Genomic DNA, 15,782 nt, shown 5'->3' with positions numbered 1-15,782 from the left:
TTTCCAAAGCACCGAGATACTTTTTCTGACGGTATTGTCCGTGTGTTTGTCGAGGGATAGATGTTTGTCTAGTGTGACGCCGAGTATTTTTAGGTTGTGTTCAAGGGGGAAAACGGATCCTTTTATTTGAATTGTGGTGTCTTTGATTTTATCTTTGGGGGTTGCTAGGAAGAATTTTGTTTTATCCGGGTTTAGTTTTAGTCTGTATGATAACATCCAGTGTTCTATCTGATTGAGTATGCTTGAAAGGAAGGTAAGGAGCTCTGATGTAAAACTGGTTAGCGGGATGATTATAGTGATGTCATCTGCGTAGATAAAAAATTTGAGCTTGAGGTTTTGCAGAAGGTTTCCTAGGGAGGCGAGGTAGACGTTGAACAGGGTGGGAGATAGGGGGGAGCCCTGTGGCACGCCACAGGAGTTCTCCCAGCTATATGAGAAGGCGTCGTTTTTGAATACCCTGTATGATCTGTTCCGTAAGAACCCGTGGAACCAGTTAAGGACCTGGCCCGAGATGCCTATGTAGGAGAGGCAGTCAAGGAGAATGTTGTGGTCGACCAGATCGAATGCGCTGCTCAGGTCGAGTTGTACAATCAAGGCGCTGGAGCCTTGGCTGAAGAGTTTGTGAAGGTGGTCTAGGAGAGAGGCTATAATGGTTTCGGTGCTGTGGTTGGAGCGAAAGCCTGATTGATTGTCATTTAGGATATTGAATTTATCAAGGTATGTGGTAAGTTCGGCATTAACCAGCCCTTCTGCTATTTTGGTGAATAGTGGGATGCTTGCGATCGGTCTGTAGTTGGACGGGATATTGGGTGGTTCTTTTGTGTTTTTTATGATTGGGGTGATCGAGATGTGGCCTTGTTCTGCTGGGAAGCTTCCGGTAGACAGTAGGAGGTTGACCCATGCCAGCATATTTGCTTTGAAGTGGGTTGGAGCCGTTTTCATGACGTTAGGGGGGCAGGTGTCTAGTCTACAGAAGGAGTTGGTATATTTGTTATAGAATTTGTTGAAGGATTGCCAATCGATAGTAGTGAATTGATCCCAGTTTAGGTCTGCTCTGAACCCCGGGTCTGGTTTGGGACTGTTGTTGTCTTGGAGGGTTGGAAAGTCCCCGTGGGGATTAGCAGGGGCAGTTATCGAAGATCTTAGTTTCAGTATTTTGGAGTTGAAGAAGTCGGCTAGGGAGTTGGCGGTTAGTGTGGGTTCCTCGTCCCGGTTGTCGGTAACTGTCTCGAGATTGTAAAGATCGTTGACCAGTTTGAAGAGGTTACTACTGTTGATTGTGACATTTCCAATTTTTTGGGCATAGAAGTTTTTTCGTTTATCCTTGGTTAGGGTTTTGTAGTTTTTTAGTTTAAGTCTCCATTCTATTCTGTGCTCTTGGGTTCCAGATTTGGTCCATTGTCTCTCCGATTTTCTGAGGTCCTTTTTTGCCTGTAGTAGCTCTAGGTCAAACCAGCCCTCCTGGTTTGAGGATCTAATTCTGCTGGTTTTTAAGGGGGCTATTTCGTTTAGTATGTTTGTGCTGTCTTTGATCCAGGTGGTCATGATTTGGTTCGTTTCGTCATTTTGTTTTGTGATAGTTTCGTAGCGGGACCAGAATTCATTCGGGTCGATCTTGCCTCTAGTGGTGTGGGTTTTGGTGTTTCTTGCTTTTCTGTTTATGGTGGTTTTTTGTTGGTAGTGAATGGAGAAGCTACAAAGTTTGTGGTCAGACCATAGGGAGTCTGTCCAGTTGTCTTGTTTCCACACAAATTTGGGGGTGATTGGTTCTTTGGCGGATCTATATTAACGTAAATAGCACCAGCAGTACACAGTAGCAAAAAGACAAGAGTTTATGCCAACAAAAAATAGTTCAGTTGGCAAATTTTGTGACAAAGGTCTATATCAGTATTGTAGATGATAGCAATGATAGTAATAAACAGTATCATCACCAAAATTTGCCCCTTCCTCTCTGAGCACACTATCTGAACCCTTGTCCACACTCTTGTAACCTCACGCTTAGACTACTGCAATCTACTTCTAACAGGTCTCCTGCTGAACCACCTCTGAACCAAAACTCTGCTGCACAACTTATCTTCTATCAAACTCACTACATTCACCTCACTCCTCTCCTCAAATCACTTCACTGGCTCCTTATCTGCCTTTGCATACAGCTCAAATTACTATTACTAATCTACAAATGTGTTCATTCTGCAGCCCCTCAGTATCTCTTCTCTCTCCTTATACACCTCCCTGAGAACTCTGTTCCTCATACAAATTGCTTTTATCTGTACCCTTCTCCTCCACTTCCAGTCTTCGTTCCTTTAATCTTGCCACCCCGCATCCATGTAATGAACTACCTGAGTCTGTCTGCCACACCCCTTCTCTTGTTTAAAAGTAGGCTGTAAACCCACCTTTTTGAGACAACCTTCAACTAATAACCCTACTCCCCTCTACCCACCACCCTAGCCAGCAGTTTAACCATCCCCTCTAACTGTAACCCCTACCCTGGCATCCTCTTTGTCTGTCTGATTTAGATTTCAAGCTCATTCGAGCAGGGACTGTCTCCTTTTGTGACTCTGTATAGCACTGTATATGTCTGTTAGCGCTCTAGAAATAATTAGTAGTAACAGTCTCCACCCACAAAGATGCCACACTTCCAGTAGAACATGCTCTCAAGGCAAATGGTGGTCATTTTCTACAGCCAATGTACACTGATGAACAAAAGAACACAAGAATAGCCTTACTGGGTCAGACCAATGGTCCATCAAGCCCAGTAGCCCGTTCTCATAATGGTCAATCCAAGTCACTAATACCTGGCCAAAACCCAAGGAGTAGCAATATTCCATGCTACAGATACAGGGCAAGCCATACGAATTTATCTGGAGATGGCCACTTTAGATGCAGGATTCCCAATCACACTACTGGATATTAAATATCCAAACGTGAGTGTTCAAAAAGGATTGAATTCCAAACTAAACAAAATCAACACATTGAAGACTTTTAGACTCTTAAACTGACAGAGGTGCTCAGAACTGAAATGGTAAGAAAATCACATGCGGGGACAAGCCCCTAAATGGCTTTCCAAAGTCTATCATCTTTTTTGTCAGGAAAAAGGTTTAGTAGTGTCAAAAATATGTAGAATATTCAATTGTGTAAATATAAGTATTTTCAATTCAAAAAACGTGCAAAACTTCTCGTAAGTGAGAATTTGGATGAATGAATACTGTTAAAAGGGGCAGCTTTCACCTCTCTTAATATACGAGAAGCTTCTAACCATCCCCACCCCACCTATTCCTCCTCACCCTCACATATCAGAAATAGGCGACCAGTTTATCACACACACCCCCAAACAGCACAGAATATTGACTTTCCACGCGGTATCTCACGCCCCGTTAATAAATAAAATGCAATGCTTCTTCCCCAGCCGCGGGATACAGAAATCCCCAAACCTGTTATGCCGGAAGTAGAGCCACGCTGACTGTGGCTTTCTCCGTCGCCATAGCAACGACCTCCAGAGTGCGTTGAGAAAGACTCTCCGGGAGCCAACAAAACCCGGAGGCGTTTATAGTTCCGAGATACCAGGGGCGTAACCGAGGGGCCCTCGGACCTTGGCCTCCCCCTTCCCCCAGTCAACACCACCTAACTTCTCCAGCAGCGAACATAAGTAGGAAGTTCAGTAGTAACGACAGGCAACGGGTACGGGGCCTTAGCATCCGCGTGCACGGAAGGACAGCCGTGACCTCGCCCAATCCCGCTCCGTAACAGGAAGTCTGCCTTGGAGAGTGAACGGGACACAGCAGGCCTTCTGTGCTCGCGGGTACTGAGGGCATGAGCAAGCTTTTTGTTTTTGCTGCTGAGTGCCGACTGATTCACCTGACGTAGCACAGAAGCCACAGAGGCGAGGAATCGGAGAAGAGCTATGGAGTAATGCTGCACCAGCAGGTGGGGAAGGGGGGCAGGAGATGTTGAACCATGGGGTAATAGGAGCAGGGAGATGCTGGACTGTCAGAGGACGAAGGGGAAGGTAAAAAGAGAGACTGAGATACCGGACTGCACTGGGGAGGAAATCGTAAGATGCTAGACTGGACTATGGAGAGAAAGGGACTGTGGATATGTAGGACTGTACAGAGCGAGAGGGCAAATGGGGAAATGGTAGTGGTGATGAGAAGAGAACTAACAGGATGATGGTGGAGGGGTAGGATAGAAGAGCATGGTAGAACCCTGAAGGAGAGATCATTGGGGGTGGGGTGGGGTGGGGGTTAGCAAGCAGATGAGTGAGAGAGTGGTAAAAGGGAGTAGTTGGAGAATGTTTTGATATGAGATAGCAGGCAGTGCAGGGGATGACCAACCGGACTGGAACTAGGCTGATACAGAGGAAAGTAGATGAAGGTTGGGAAGTGACAAGTACAGAGGGTGAAAATAAAATATGGTACAGTATTTGGGAGTGGGTGAAAGGCTGGGGATGGGAAAATGACTGAGGATTAAAATCGGAAGATGGGCTAGGAATGAGATGGGGAAAATGGATAGGTAAGTAAAGGGAAATTCCTCTTTTCCTCCACTTCTCCATTCCTTAATGTGGGAAATAGATGGTGAAGAATGAAAGAAAACAGAAGAGAGGAGAAGTCTTAAATAAACAAGCAGACTGGTAGTAGACAAGAGAGACTGGGATCAAAACAACTGTAAAAATAAAATGCCCAGACTTTAAAAAAAAAAGAGAGAAAAATGATCTTGTGGATTTATTAATTGCAATATGTCAGCTCTGAGAAATATGCATATCTGATGTCTCTGCATTTTGCTCAGTAGAAATGAAAATGTAATTCTAAGTTTTTTTCCAGTGCTGTGCTGCATGTAAAGTGGTTCAATTTTTGCCTTCTTATCTGTATTACTAATTTGTGATACCCTGTTCCATATTTGTTGAGGGTCTGTTTGAGTATGAGGTATGACTGAGGTGCAGAATTCTACTGGCATATGGTATCTGCATAAAGATCAGTTAGAGTCCTGCTTGTTTTGTTCACTTGCTAGGTGGTATATTGGTGTGTGTTAGGGCCCAGTGTGATATTTCCAGTGTTGACATTTCATAGCTAAGGCTGTGGTGGGTTTTGTGCCAGTTAGTATTGTCGTGGATTCTGAGTGTCACAGGGCTGATAGTGGAGGTACTGCGTATTGCCCTTACTGAGCTGACACTAAATATTTTTTTGTTTTTCAGGCCACCACACCGTTTCACTCAAGGTTGTGAAGTGAAATATTCTAGTTCTTTCATTCATTTTTCATATACACACAATATAATCTTATTAATACATAATGGTAACCACAAAATTTAAAAAAACACAAAGCATACTCAGAGAAAATGTTAATTATCATTTATATTTGGGGGGGTTTCAAAGAGGCAGATGACTTTAAAATATGCAATATCACCTCGGTAACAACTATAAAAAAAATAGACAAATATAGTGCAAAATATTGACAGCAGATATAAATTCTCAAAACTGACACATTTTGATCACTAAAATGAAAATAAAATAATTTTTCCTACCTTTGTTGTCTGGTGATTTCAAGAGTCTCTGGTTGCACTTCCTTCTGACTTTGCATTCAATATTTCTTTCTTTCTGCTTCCTGCATGCTTCCTCTCCTGTTCTCCAACCAACATCTCTCTCTGTCCCTCCATGAGTCCAATTTTCTTCCTCTCTCTTCCACTCCTATTGGCAATATGTCTCCTTCTCTCTCACTGTCCATCTGTCTTTCTCTCATTCCCTCTTTTGCTGCAAAGGGAGTGGGGAAAGAGGGAGAGAGATCCAGGGTACATGTCTCCCATCCCCTCTACTGCCACATCCAACATTTATTCCTCTCTCATCTCTGGATCATGTGCAACATTTTTCACCACTGCCCATCAGCCCCATGCCCATTTCTCCTTTTATCACCCCTCTCCAGCACCATGCCACATATTTCCCTCCATCACTATGTCCAATATTCCTCCTTCTTGCATCCCCTTCAATCTGTCCCTCTGTTCCCTCTCCACCAACATTTCTCCCTCTCATCCTTCTATTCCCCATGCATCTCTGCCTCACTCCTTTCTCTCTATGCCCAACAATTTTCCTCTTTGTTCCTTTCCCCATGTGCACCATCTCTTTCCCTCTCATTCACACACTCATGCCCAACAGTTCTCCCTTTCTATTCCCTCCCTCCTATGTCCCAAGTTAGAGCCCCCTTCCTCCCTCCCTTCTGTGTCCCATGTTCATGCCTCCTCCCTTCCTTCTGTGTCCTGAGTTTGAGTCTTCCAGCCTTAGTCCCAAATTTGTGCCCCTCACATGTCCCAACACACTCCTTCTTCCCCCCTCCTTTCTCCTTTTGTCCCATGATCATGTCCCCTCCCTTACTTGCTTGATCCAGGGCCACACTCACTCCCTTCAGGGCCATCCAGCTGGGCTGCTCCTTTCTGACTTCAGCTGAACAGGGATGCATGCAGTGGCTCTCATGCTGCACGTGGCTGACCCACAAGCCTTCCCTCTGATGTCAGCTCTGATGTTAGAGAGAAGGCTTTCGGGTTGACTTCGACAGAAGGAGTATGCAGCTGCAGGGCAGGAAGGAGGGCATGGGATCCCCACTGGCAGCAGCCATTATAGAGGGGTGGGTGGGGGGGGGTGGAAGACCTAAGGGCTATTGAGAAACTCTGCTTTAGTACATGATTTAATTAGACATTTCTATAATGCTTGTTGCTATTTTACACGGTATTTTTGTATAGTCAAACTGCAATAAATATAAAAAGAACAAAGAGTTAACCAGAGTTTTGGCAGTTTTAAATACTGTATTTTATAAATGGTTTCACTCTAGCAATTTTGCTTTTTTATCATTTTTAGTTAACTTTTTATTTTTTATTTATTAATCACAGAAGCTCTATAGAGGTCTGTGGATTTCCATTTCTGACATTATAATAATAATAATAATTTTATTTCTTATTATGTAGTGTTGTGGCTCTCTAGTAGTACTACTGACATTCCTGCCACCCTCTGTGTATATTGGTTGCCCACCCCTAACCTTAGGCTATAAGCCAGGACTGAATGGATCTTTTTCTGTGCCTCACTGTTATCAGGGTCTTTATGAATTCCTAAAAAAACAAAATTTGAAAAAATGCAGCTTTGCTATTATTCCAGTGAACACTGGAGCAGAAACTCACCATGGTTTTTTTGTGGAGCTATAGTTTATATTGGCTGGTTTTGCATCTCATAGGAACTGCTTCCAGGCCCTTGAAAACTTCGTTTCCCTCAGTACTGAATCAGATGGCATGGAGGTGCAGTGATTGAGGAGTTTGACAAGGTGGTGCTGGTTGAGGTTGGTGTACAGTCTGCTTTAATTTCTTGATAGCACTTTCAGTGCATGGGGATGTTGCTGGAAGGTGATGACTCCAGGCTGAATGATTCATATTCTAGTGACATTATTGGCACAATAGTATTGCATTAACCCTCCTTTTATCAAGCCACGCTGCCAAGCAGCACAAGCTGCCCATAAGAGTAGAATGGGCGGCTCGGCATTTAGCTCGTGTTGCTTGGCAGTACGGCTTGATAAAAGGGGGCGGGGTATTTGGACAAACAAATAACAGGATAGCAAAGACAGTTCCTATGTTGTGGTGCTGGTCTTTATTGTCTGCCCATGTTATATTACTAGCTTATGGCAAGATAAATCTTACTTTGTTGCTCTGTCTACTGGTTTTCCTGTTTCCCCCAGCACTATACATTTATTTTCTTACTTTTTTTGTGGGGCATCTTTGATTTTATTTTTTAGCTTTGGGAAATTACTGATTATCAGTTTCTATTTTTGTGCAGTACAGAAAGGAATACATTTCTATTTCTTATTCTCAAGTGTTACATTTCAAAACTGGGCTGGAAACTTTATGAAACCAGAATTTTTGACTCGGTTTTTCCTTGCATATTTCTATTTCTAGTACAATGTGTCTAGTGGTCCTGAAATGAAAGGGATCTGTATCTCAACTTGCAAGTTTTTACAGAAAACTGTCATTCATGTTTTCAACTCCGCCTCCTTCCCAGGAAGCTGCTCCTGCCCTCTCATTTTGTTTTCTGCAAACAAGTTGCTCAGAAGTACTTCTGATCTGCTCTGTTTTATTCAAATTCGCCTGTTTTTGTTACAAAACAATATTTGGTTTATCCCCAAGCTACATCTCCCCTCATTTCACCCTAAACCACAACACTAAGAACTCCCGCAGAATTCAACTCTTCGCCTTCCTCTTCCTAAAACTATGCCACTCAAAAAAATTCCTTGACAAAACCTTCGTCTTCCAGGCCGCCAAACTAAACCCATGGCTAGCCCAAATGGTCCTCAAGACCCCCTACTACCTTGACTTTAGAAAACTATTAAAAACCCACCTATTCCAAGACCAGGACCCTTAATACCCCTTCATTAACCTCCACCTCTCCCCTACTGAACCCCCCCATGACTCCCCCCTCTTCCCCTTACTTCTCTTTTCTGTTTGCAACTCTGATCAATCTTGTATGGAACCACTTGTAACTCTGTTTAATTAATGTGAACCGCCTAGAACTCATCTGGGTATGCGGTATACAAAAATAAAGTTATTATTATTATTATTATTTGGGGGTATTTTTTCTCAGTGTTCGTTTGGAGGCTCGGTGCCCAGAGGTTCCCACTTGTTGCGACCTCTGCCTGGGAGAAGAAGCATCCATCTTCTTCGGGAGCCAGCCCTGAGAGAGGCACGCGTGCACCGCGCCACCCCTCCCCCGAACCTGCGGGGTAACTTACTTAAATCGCCGCCAGAGCCCAGCCACTTCTTCGGGAGCCAGCCCTGAGAGAGGCACGCGTGCACCGCGCCGCCCCTCCCCCGAACCTGCGGGGTAACTTACTTAAATCGCCGCCAGAGCCCAGCCACTTCTTCGGGAGCCAGCCCTGAGAGAGGCACGCGTGCACCGCGCCGCCCCTCCCCCGAACCTGCGGGGTAACTTACTTAAATCGCCGCCAGAGCCCAGCCACTTCTTCGGGAGCCAGCCCTGAGAGAGGTACGCGTGCACCGCGCCGCCCCTCCCCCGAACCTGCGGGGTAACTTACTTAAATCGCCGCCAGAGCCCAGCCACTTCTTCGGGAGCCAGCCCTGAGAGAGGCATGCGTGCACCGCGCCGCCCCTCCCCCGAACCTGCGGGGTAACTTACTTAAATCGCCACCAGAGCCCAGCCACTTCTTCGGGAGCCAGCCCTGAGAGAGGCACGCGTGCACCGCGCCGCCCCTCCCCCAAACCTGCGGGGTAACTTACTTAAATCGCCGCCAGAGCCCAGCCACTTCTTCGGGAGCCAGCCCTGAGAGAGGCACGCGGGCACCGCGCCGCCCCTCCCCCGAACCTGCGGGGTAACTTACTTAAATCGCCGCTAGAGCCCAGCCACTTCTTCGGGAGCCAGCCCTGAGAGAGGCACGCGTGCACCGCGCCGCCCCTCCCCCGAACCTGCGGGGTAACTTACTAAAATCGCCGCCAGAGCCCAGCCACTTCTTCGGGAGCCAGCCCTGAGAGAGACACGCGTGCACCGCGCCGCCCCTCCCCCGAACCTACGGGGTAACCTGATTAAATCGCCCCCTCCCGACACAGAGGAACCAACTTTTGGACAAACACTTCCACCGGAGAGCCCGCCTTCTTTCCAGTACTCCCTGCATCGAGAGAGGAGCGTGGGAGCCCTGCTCCGCCCCCCTCCCGACACAGAGGAGCCGACTTTTGGACAAACTTTTCCATCCGGAGAGCCTGCCTTCTTTCCAGTACTCCCTGCATCGAGAGAGGAGCGTGGGAGCCCTGCTCCGCCCCCCTCCCGACACAGAGGAGCCGACTTTTGGACAAACTTTTCCATCCGGAGAGCCTGCCTTCTTTCCAGTACTCCCTGTATCGAGAGAGGAGCGTGGGAGCCCTGCTCCGCCCCCCTCCCGACACAGAGGAGCCGACTTTTGGACAAACTTTTCCATCCGGAGAGCCTGCCTTCTTTCCAGTACTCCCTGCATCGAGAGAGGAGCGTGGGAGCCCTGCTCCGCCCCCCTCCCGACACAGAGGAGCCAACTTTTGGACAATCTTTTCCATCCGGAGAGCCTGCCTTCTTTCCAGTACTCCCTGCATCGAGAGAGGAGCGTGGGAGCCCTGCTCCGCCCCCCTCCCGACACAGAGGAGCCGACTTTTAGACAAACTTTTCCATCCAGAGAGCCTGCCTGCCTTCTTTCCAGTACTCCCTGCATCGAGAGAGGAGCGTGGGAGCCCTGCTCCGCCCCCCTCCCGACACAGAGGAGCCGACTTTTAGACAAACTTTTCTATCCAGAGAGCCTGCCTTCCTTCTTTCCAGTACTCCCTGCATCGAGAGAGGAGCGTGGGAGCCCTGCTCCGCCCCTTCACGACACAGAGGAGCCGACTTTTGGACAAACTTTTCCATCCGGAGAGCCTGCCTTCTTTCCAGTACTCCCTGTATCGAGAGAGGAGCGTGGGAGCCCTGCTCCGCCCCCCTCCCGACACAGAGGAGCCGACTTTTGGACAAACTTTTCCACCGGAAAGCCTGCCTTCTTTCCAATACTACCTGCATCGAGAGAGGAGCGTGGGAGCCCTGCTCCGCCCCCCGCCCGACACAGAGGAGCCGACTTCTGGACAAACTTAGCCACCGGAGAGCCTACCTTCTTCCCAGTACTCCCTGCATCGAGAGAGGAGCGTGGGAGCCCTGCTCCGCCCCCCGCCCGACACAGAGGAGCCGACTTTTGGACAAACTCTTCCACCGGAGAGCCTGCCTTCTTTCCAATACTCCCTGCATCGAGAGAGGAGCGTGGGAGCCCTGCTCCGCCCCCCTCCCGACACAGAGGAGCCAACTTTTGGACAAACACTTCCACCGGAGAGCCTGCCTTCTTTCCAATACTCCCTGCATCGAGAGAGGAGCGTGGGAGCCCTGCTCCGCCCCCCGCCCAACACAGAGTAGCAGACTTTTGGACAAACACTTCCACCGGAGAGCCTGCCTTCTTTCCAATACTCCCTGCATCGAGAGAGGAGCGTGGGAGCCCTGCTCCGCCCCCCTCCCGACACAGAGGAGCCGATTTCTGGCCAAACTTTTCCACCGGAGAGCCTGCCTTCTTTCCAGTACTCCCTGCACCGAGAGAGGAGCATGGGAGCCCTGCTCCGCCCCCCTCCCGACACAGAGGAGCCGACTTCTGGACAAACTTTTCCACCGGAGAGCCTGCCTTCTTTCCAGTACTCCCTACACCGAGAGAGGAGCGTGGAAGCCCTGCTCCACCCCCCTCCCGACACAGAGGAGCCGACTTCTGGACAAACTTTGCCACCGGAGAGCCTACCTTCTTCCCAGTACTCCCTGCATCGAGAGAGGAGCGTGGGAGCCCTGCTCTGCCCCCATCCCGACACAGAGGAGTCGACTTTTGGACAAAATTTGCCAACATAACATAACTTAACAGAGAACTAACATAACATTTAACACAGGAAGGAAATACAACAACCAGCAGACATGAAGCTTCTATTGATTCTATTGATCTATCTATTAAGCAATAACGTTAGGGACGTTATCTCACTCTATCCAAAACCTTACTCCGTCCACTATCCTGATACACCCATTAGGCTGCTAACTAACTGACAGGAAGAAAGAATAAATCATATTAAAATAATCACAAGCAACAGTAGACCTCACCGCACCCTCAAAAAAAGGACAAGGGAAATAAAACCCATCAAAATCACTACACACACTTCAACCGTCACTACTACCACTTTTCCCTGCGCCTACCTCAACACCAGATCAGTAAGGAACAAAGCTTTCTTAACCAAAGATTGGATCATCAGCAAGAAGTTAGCCTGCCTCTTTCTAATGGAAACATGGCTACTGTCAGAAGAGGATCCAATACTTAACGACCTAATACCAGATAACTACAAAATTCACATGCTAAATCGTGAATACAGAAGAGGAGGAGGACTGGCTGTCATCCTTAAGGAAGAACTTGAACTTGAATTAACAGATTCCAAGATAACCAACCAATTAGAAACACTAGCATGCAAAATCAGTAACAAGGATCTAAAAGAGTACCTCTCCTGCATTCTATTTTATGTCCCGCCAAAAAGCTGGTCAAAGGCCAGAGAAGACTTCTACGAATTCATCCTACACAACTCAATTACTCCATCTTACAATATTATAGCAGGAGACATAAACCTACACTTAGAGAACGAGGACAATCCTTACACAAAAGATTTCAAAAACTTCCTATCCTCACTCAACTACAATCTCCCTTCATCCACACAAACTCATGAGAAAGGCCATCAGTTAGACTTGGTATCTATGTCCTCAAAAGAAATCCTAAACCCCACTATTTCCATATCCAACGGCATCTGGTACCACGACATCTGGTCCGATCATTTCACCTACTACTTTAACTTAATCTGGAATTAACCAAAAGAAAAAACTCACCCAAAGATAAAAATAAAAGAACATCTCACAAGGGGCCACATCAACCCAGAGGAATTCTGGGCACACTATGAATCGCGCAAGGAGATAAATGAAGTGGATGAGTTCTTGGAACAGTGGACAAAAACAAGCACTTCCATCTTAGATAAAATAGCCCCTAAACGAAACAGAACAAAATGCTCAAATAAATATAATAAATGGTTCGACTCTGAACTATTAAAAATGAAACAATCAGTAAGACGACTAGAAAGGATCTGGAACAAAACGGGAGAAACACCAGACCGGAACAACTGGAGATCCAACATAAAAGACTACAAACAACTGATAAAAGAAAAACGAAAAACATTCTACTCAACCAAAATACACACATCCAACACGAGTCCAAAAGGAATCAACACTAAAGAACTGTTTAACCTGGTCACAAATTTATTTGATACCACACGCCACAATCAATCCATGCACGACACAAAACTCCCATCAGCAGACGATCTAGCACAACACTTTGACTCAAAAATTGTGAACCTAAGGAACACGTGCCCAACAATCAACACACAAGCACACCAAATAGCCAACACACATGGAAATGAAATACCAGTGGATATGTTTTGGAACTCATTTCAAGATCCAGAATGGAATAACTTCATAAAACTCTATAATAAATATACTAAATCACACTGCATTCTAGATCCCTGTCCCCCCAACATTATGAAAGCAGCTCCTTTAGACTTTAAACTAACACTATGGAGCTGTATGACCAATAAGTTCAAAAACGGGAAATTCCTAACGAATAACGGTCACATTATAATCACCCCAATTCCAAAAAATCGCAAACACTCCCTAACATCAGTAACCAATTACAGACCGGTAGCGTCCATTCCATTCTTCGTAAAAATAATGGAAGGTCTAGTACATACTCAATTGATGGACTACCTTGACCAGTTTTCTCTACTACACGAAACCCAGTCCGGCTTCAGACCTCTGTTTAGCACTGAGACGGTGATAGCAGCGATCCTAGAACACTTACGCAACCTATTCACCAAGGGCCATAACGCCTTAATCATGCAATTTGACATGAGCTCGGCCTTCGACTTAGTGGACCATAAAAAATTACTACAATGTTTAGACGCGATCGGCATTGGAGGTGAGGTACTTGACTGGTTCCGAGGATTCCTTACGGCCCGCACCTATCAGGTACGCTTCAACTGCAACCTCTCTAAAACATGGAGAAACCCATCAGGCGTTCCACAGGGGTCCCCATTATCCCCTCTACTCTTCAACGTCTATATATCACTAGGCATGCAGCTGGCCCAGCGAGGTATAAAAGTATTCAGTTACGCGGATGACTTCACAATCATTATCCCGTTTACTACGTCTCCCTCCGAAATCACCCCCACAGCAACAGAAGCACTAAACCTGATGGAACAATGGACCACAGAATTCAAACTCAAGCTCAATTCAGATAAAACTAAATTCTTTATAGCCTCGCCACACCCACATAACACGACAGAATCACTACGCATTAACAAACTCAATTACCCTATTCAACCAACAATGAAGGTTCTAGGGGTAATACTGGACCAAGGTCTAACTATGAAAGACCATGTAGACTCCCTAGTCAGAAAAGGATTTTTTACCCTCTGGAAACTTAGGTCCATTAGAGCATACTTTGACACCTCAGCATTCAGAATTCTGGTACAGTCCCTAATACTAAGCCACCTTGATTATTGCAACATTACCCATCTGGCAATCTCTCGGAAGCAAATGCAGAGACTACAACTTATACAAAATGCAGCAGTCAGGTTGATCTTCGGGTTGAAGAAATCCGATCACATAACCCCTTCCTACCGACTCCTGCACTGGCTGCCAATGGAGGCTCGCACGAAGTTCAAGCTAGGATGTCTCTGCTTTAAGGTATTATCAGGTCTAGCCCCTAAATATATAATAGACCTCTTCTCATTCCCAACTAACAGACATGAGAGAAGCACACACCTGAAATTTGTTTTCCCACCGGCTAGAGGATGCAGATATAAGAGACATCATCAACAACTTTTATCGTACCAAGCAGCCTTATGGGGCAAAGACCTAGGAAAACTAATCACACACTCAAACAACTATAGCGAATTTAGGAGACACCTAAAAACATACCTGTTCTTGAATTACATAGGTGACGAACAAGGACAATAGCCCCCTTCGTAATTCCACCCATATCTGATCTTGCAAACTGTTAACCTCTAATCTCTAAACTATGAATGTCCCAATCAATTAATGAAACTTTTCTAACTCATTGTAAATAGCACGGAACTTCCCGGTCCGGCAGTACATAAACTGTTGTTATCATTAATGTTGTTAATATCAGATGGTCACTGTTATACTCTGTAATTCGCTGACTGTACAGTTTCACCTCACTGTAAACCGCCTAGAAGTCGCAAGATTGTTGGCGGTATATAAGAATAAAGTTATTATATAAGAATAAAGTTATTATTATTATTATTATTATTGTCGTGATAGCTTACGTGAATAGACAAAGAGGTAACTGAAGCACTCACCAACACCTAGAGGCACAAATGTTCCAGTGGGCAGAGGTTCACTTACAGGCTCTCTTAGCTGCCCATGTGGCAGAGGTAGAGAATGTTCAGGTCGACTTGCTCAGCAGGGAGACTCTGGCTCCAGGGGAGTGATCTCTTTCCCAGAGTACGTTCACCCTCATTGTGCAGTGCTGGGGAAGACTGGAAATGGATTTTGAATTTTGAAGGCATCTGCTTCTACAGTTGACAAGCCAAGTCGGGAAGTGCAGGACTGGATGCCCTCATTCAGCACTGGCCCACTGAGCTCCTACTCTGTGCTTCCACTGTGCGGCATATCATCTACAGAATAGCAAGCCACCAGGGGCTGTTGATTCTGGTAGCTCCAGACTGGCCTTGTTGACCTTTGTACAAGGATCTGGTATGCCTTCAAAGAGGCAGATCTCTTAGGCTGCTGGTTCATCCCGAGCTACTCAGTCAGGGTCCAGTTCGTATGAAGAATTCAGAGCACTTTGGTCTTACGATATAGCTGTTGATCACGTGGCCCTAATTCATAAGGTTTATGTGGAGGTAGTCATCTCAATCCTCCTGAGAAAAGGAAATCTGCGATGTTTGTAGCTTATGCAAAGACCTGGAAAGCTTTCCAGTTATGGCTGCGTCCATCCATGATTCTAGCATTCCTGCAGGCCAGACTACAAAAAGGTCTAGCAGTCTCATCTCTCAAGGTACAGGTAGCTGTCCTCTCAGGCTTTTGAGCTCTGAGAGATATGCAATCACTGATGTCTCACCCAGACATTACTCGGTTCTTGGGGGGAGGGGCACTCAGATTGTGTCCCTCATTGCGTCA

The 15,782-nt window shown here is 46.3% G+C and overlaps 2 protein-coding genes across 8 annotated transcripts in view; one reads left to right on the top strand and one right to left on the bottom strand.

The window, feature by feature from the left end:
- The window catches only part of ANKRD45 (ankyrin repeat domain 45), a 105,426-nt gene extending 101,872 nt beyond the window's left edge, over positions 1-3,554 (bottom strand). For 2 of the 4 annotated variants that reach the window (XR_004536555.1, XM_033915429.1), the window contains exon 1: positions 3,432-3,554. The gene's annotated coding sequence lies outside the window, so the exon portion shown is untranslated. Of the gene's footprint in view, positions 1-3,284 lie in introns of all 4 variants that reach the window. The other 2 variants (XM_033915430.1, XM_033915431.1) reach the window with 2 other exon arrangements.
- Positions 3,522-15,782, top strand: part of KLHL20 (kelch like family member 20) — a 162,469-nt gene continuing 150,208 nt past the window's right edge. The window contains exons 1-2 of one of the 4 annotated variants that reach the window (XM_033915423.1): positions 3,522-3,646; positions 7,207-7,308. The gene's annotated coding sequence lies outside the window, so the exon portion shown is untranslated. Of the gene's footprint in view, positions 3,647-3,786; positions 3,925-3,985; positions 4,007-7,206; positions 7,309-15,782 lie in introns of those variants that run through there. The other 3 variants (XM_033915421.1, XM_033915422.1, XM_033915424.1) reach the window with 3 other exon arrangements.

The sequence above is a fragment of the Geotrypetes seraphini genome, chromosome 12, assembly GCF_902459505.1.
Source record: "Geotrypetes seraphini chromosome 12, aGeoSer1.1, whole genome shotgun sequence".
NCBI classification, from domain to species: domain Eukaryota; kingdom Metazoa; phylum Chordata; class Amphibia; order Gymnophiona; family Dermophiidae; genus Geotrypetes; species Geotrypetes seraphini.
Note: the sequence above shows the minus strand (reverse complement) of the source record. Positions and strands in the feature narration are given on the sequence as shown.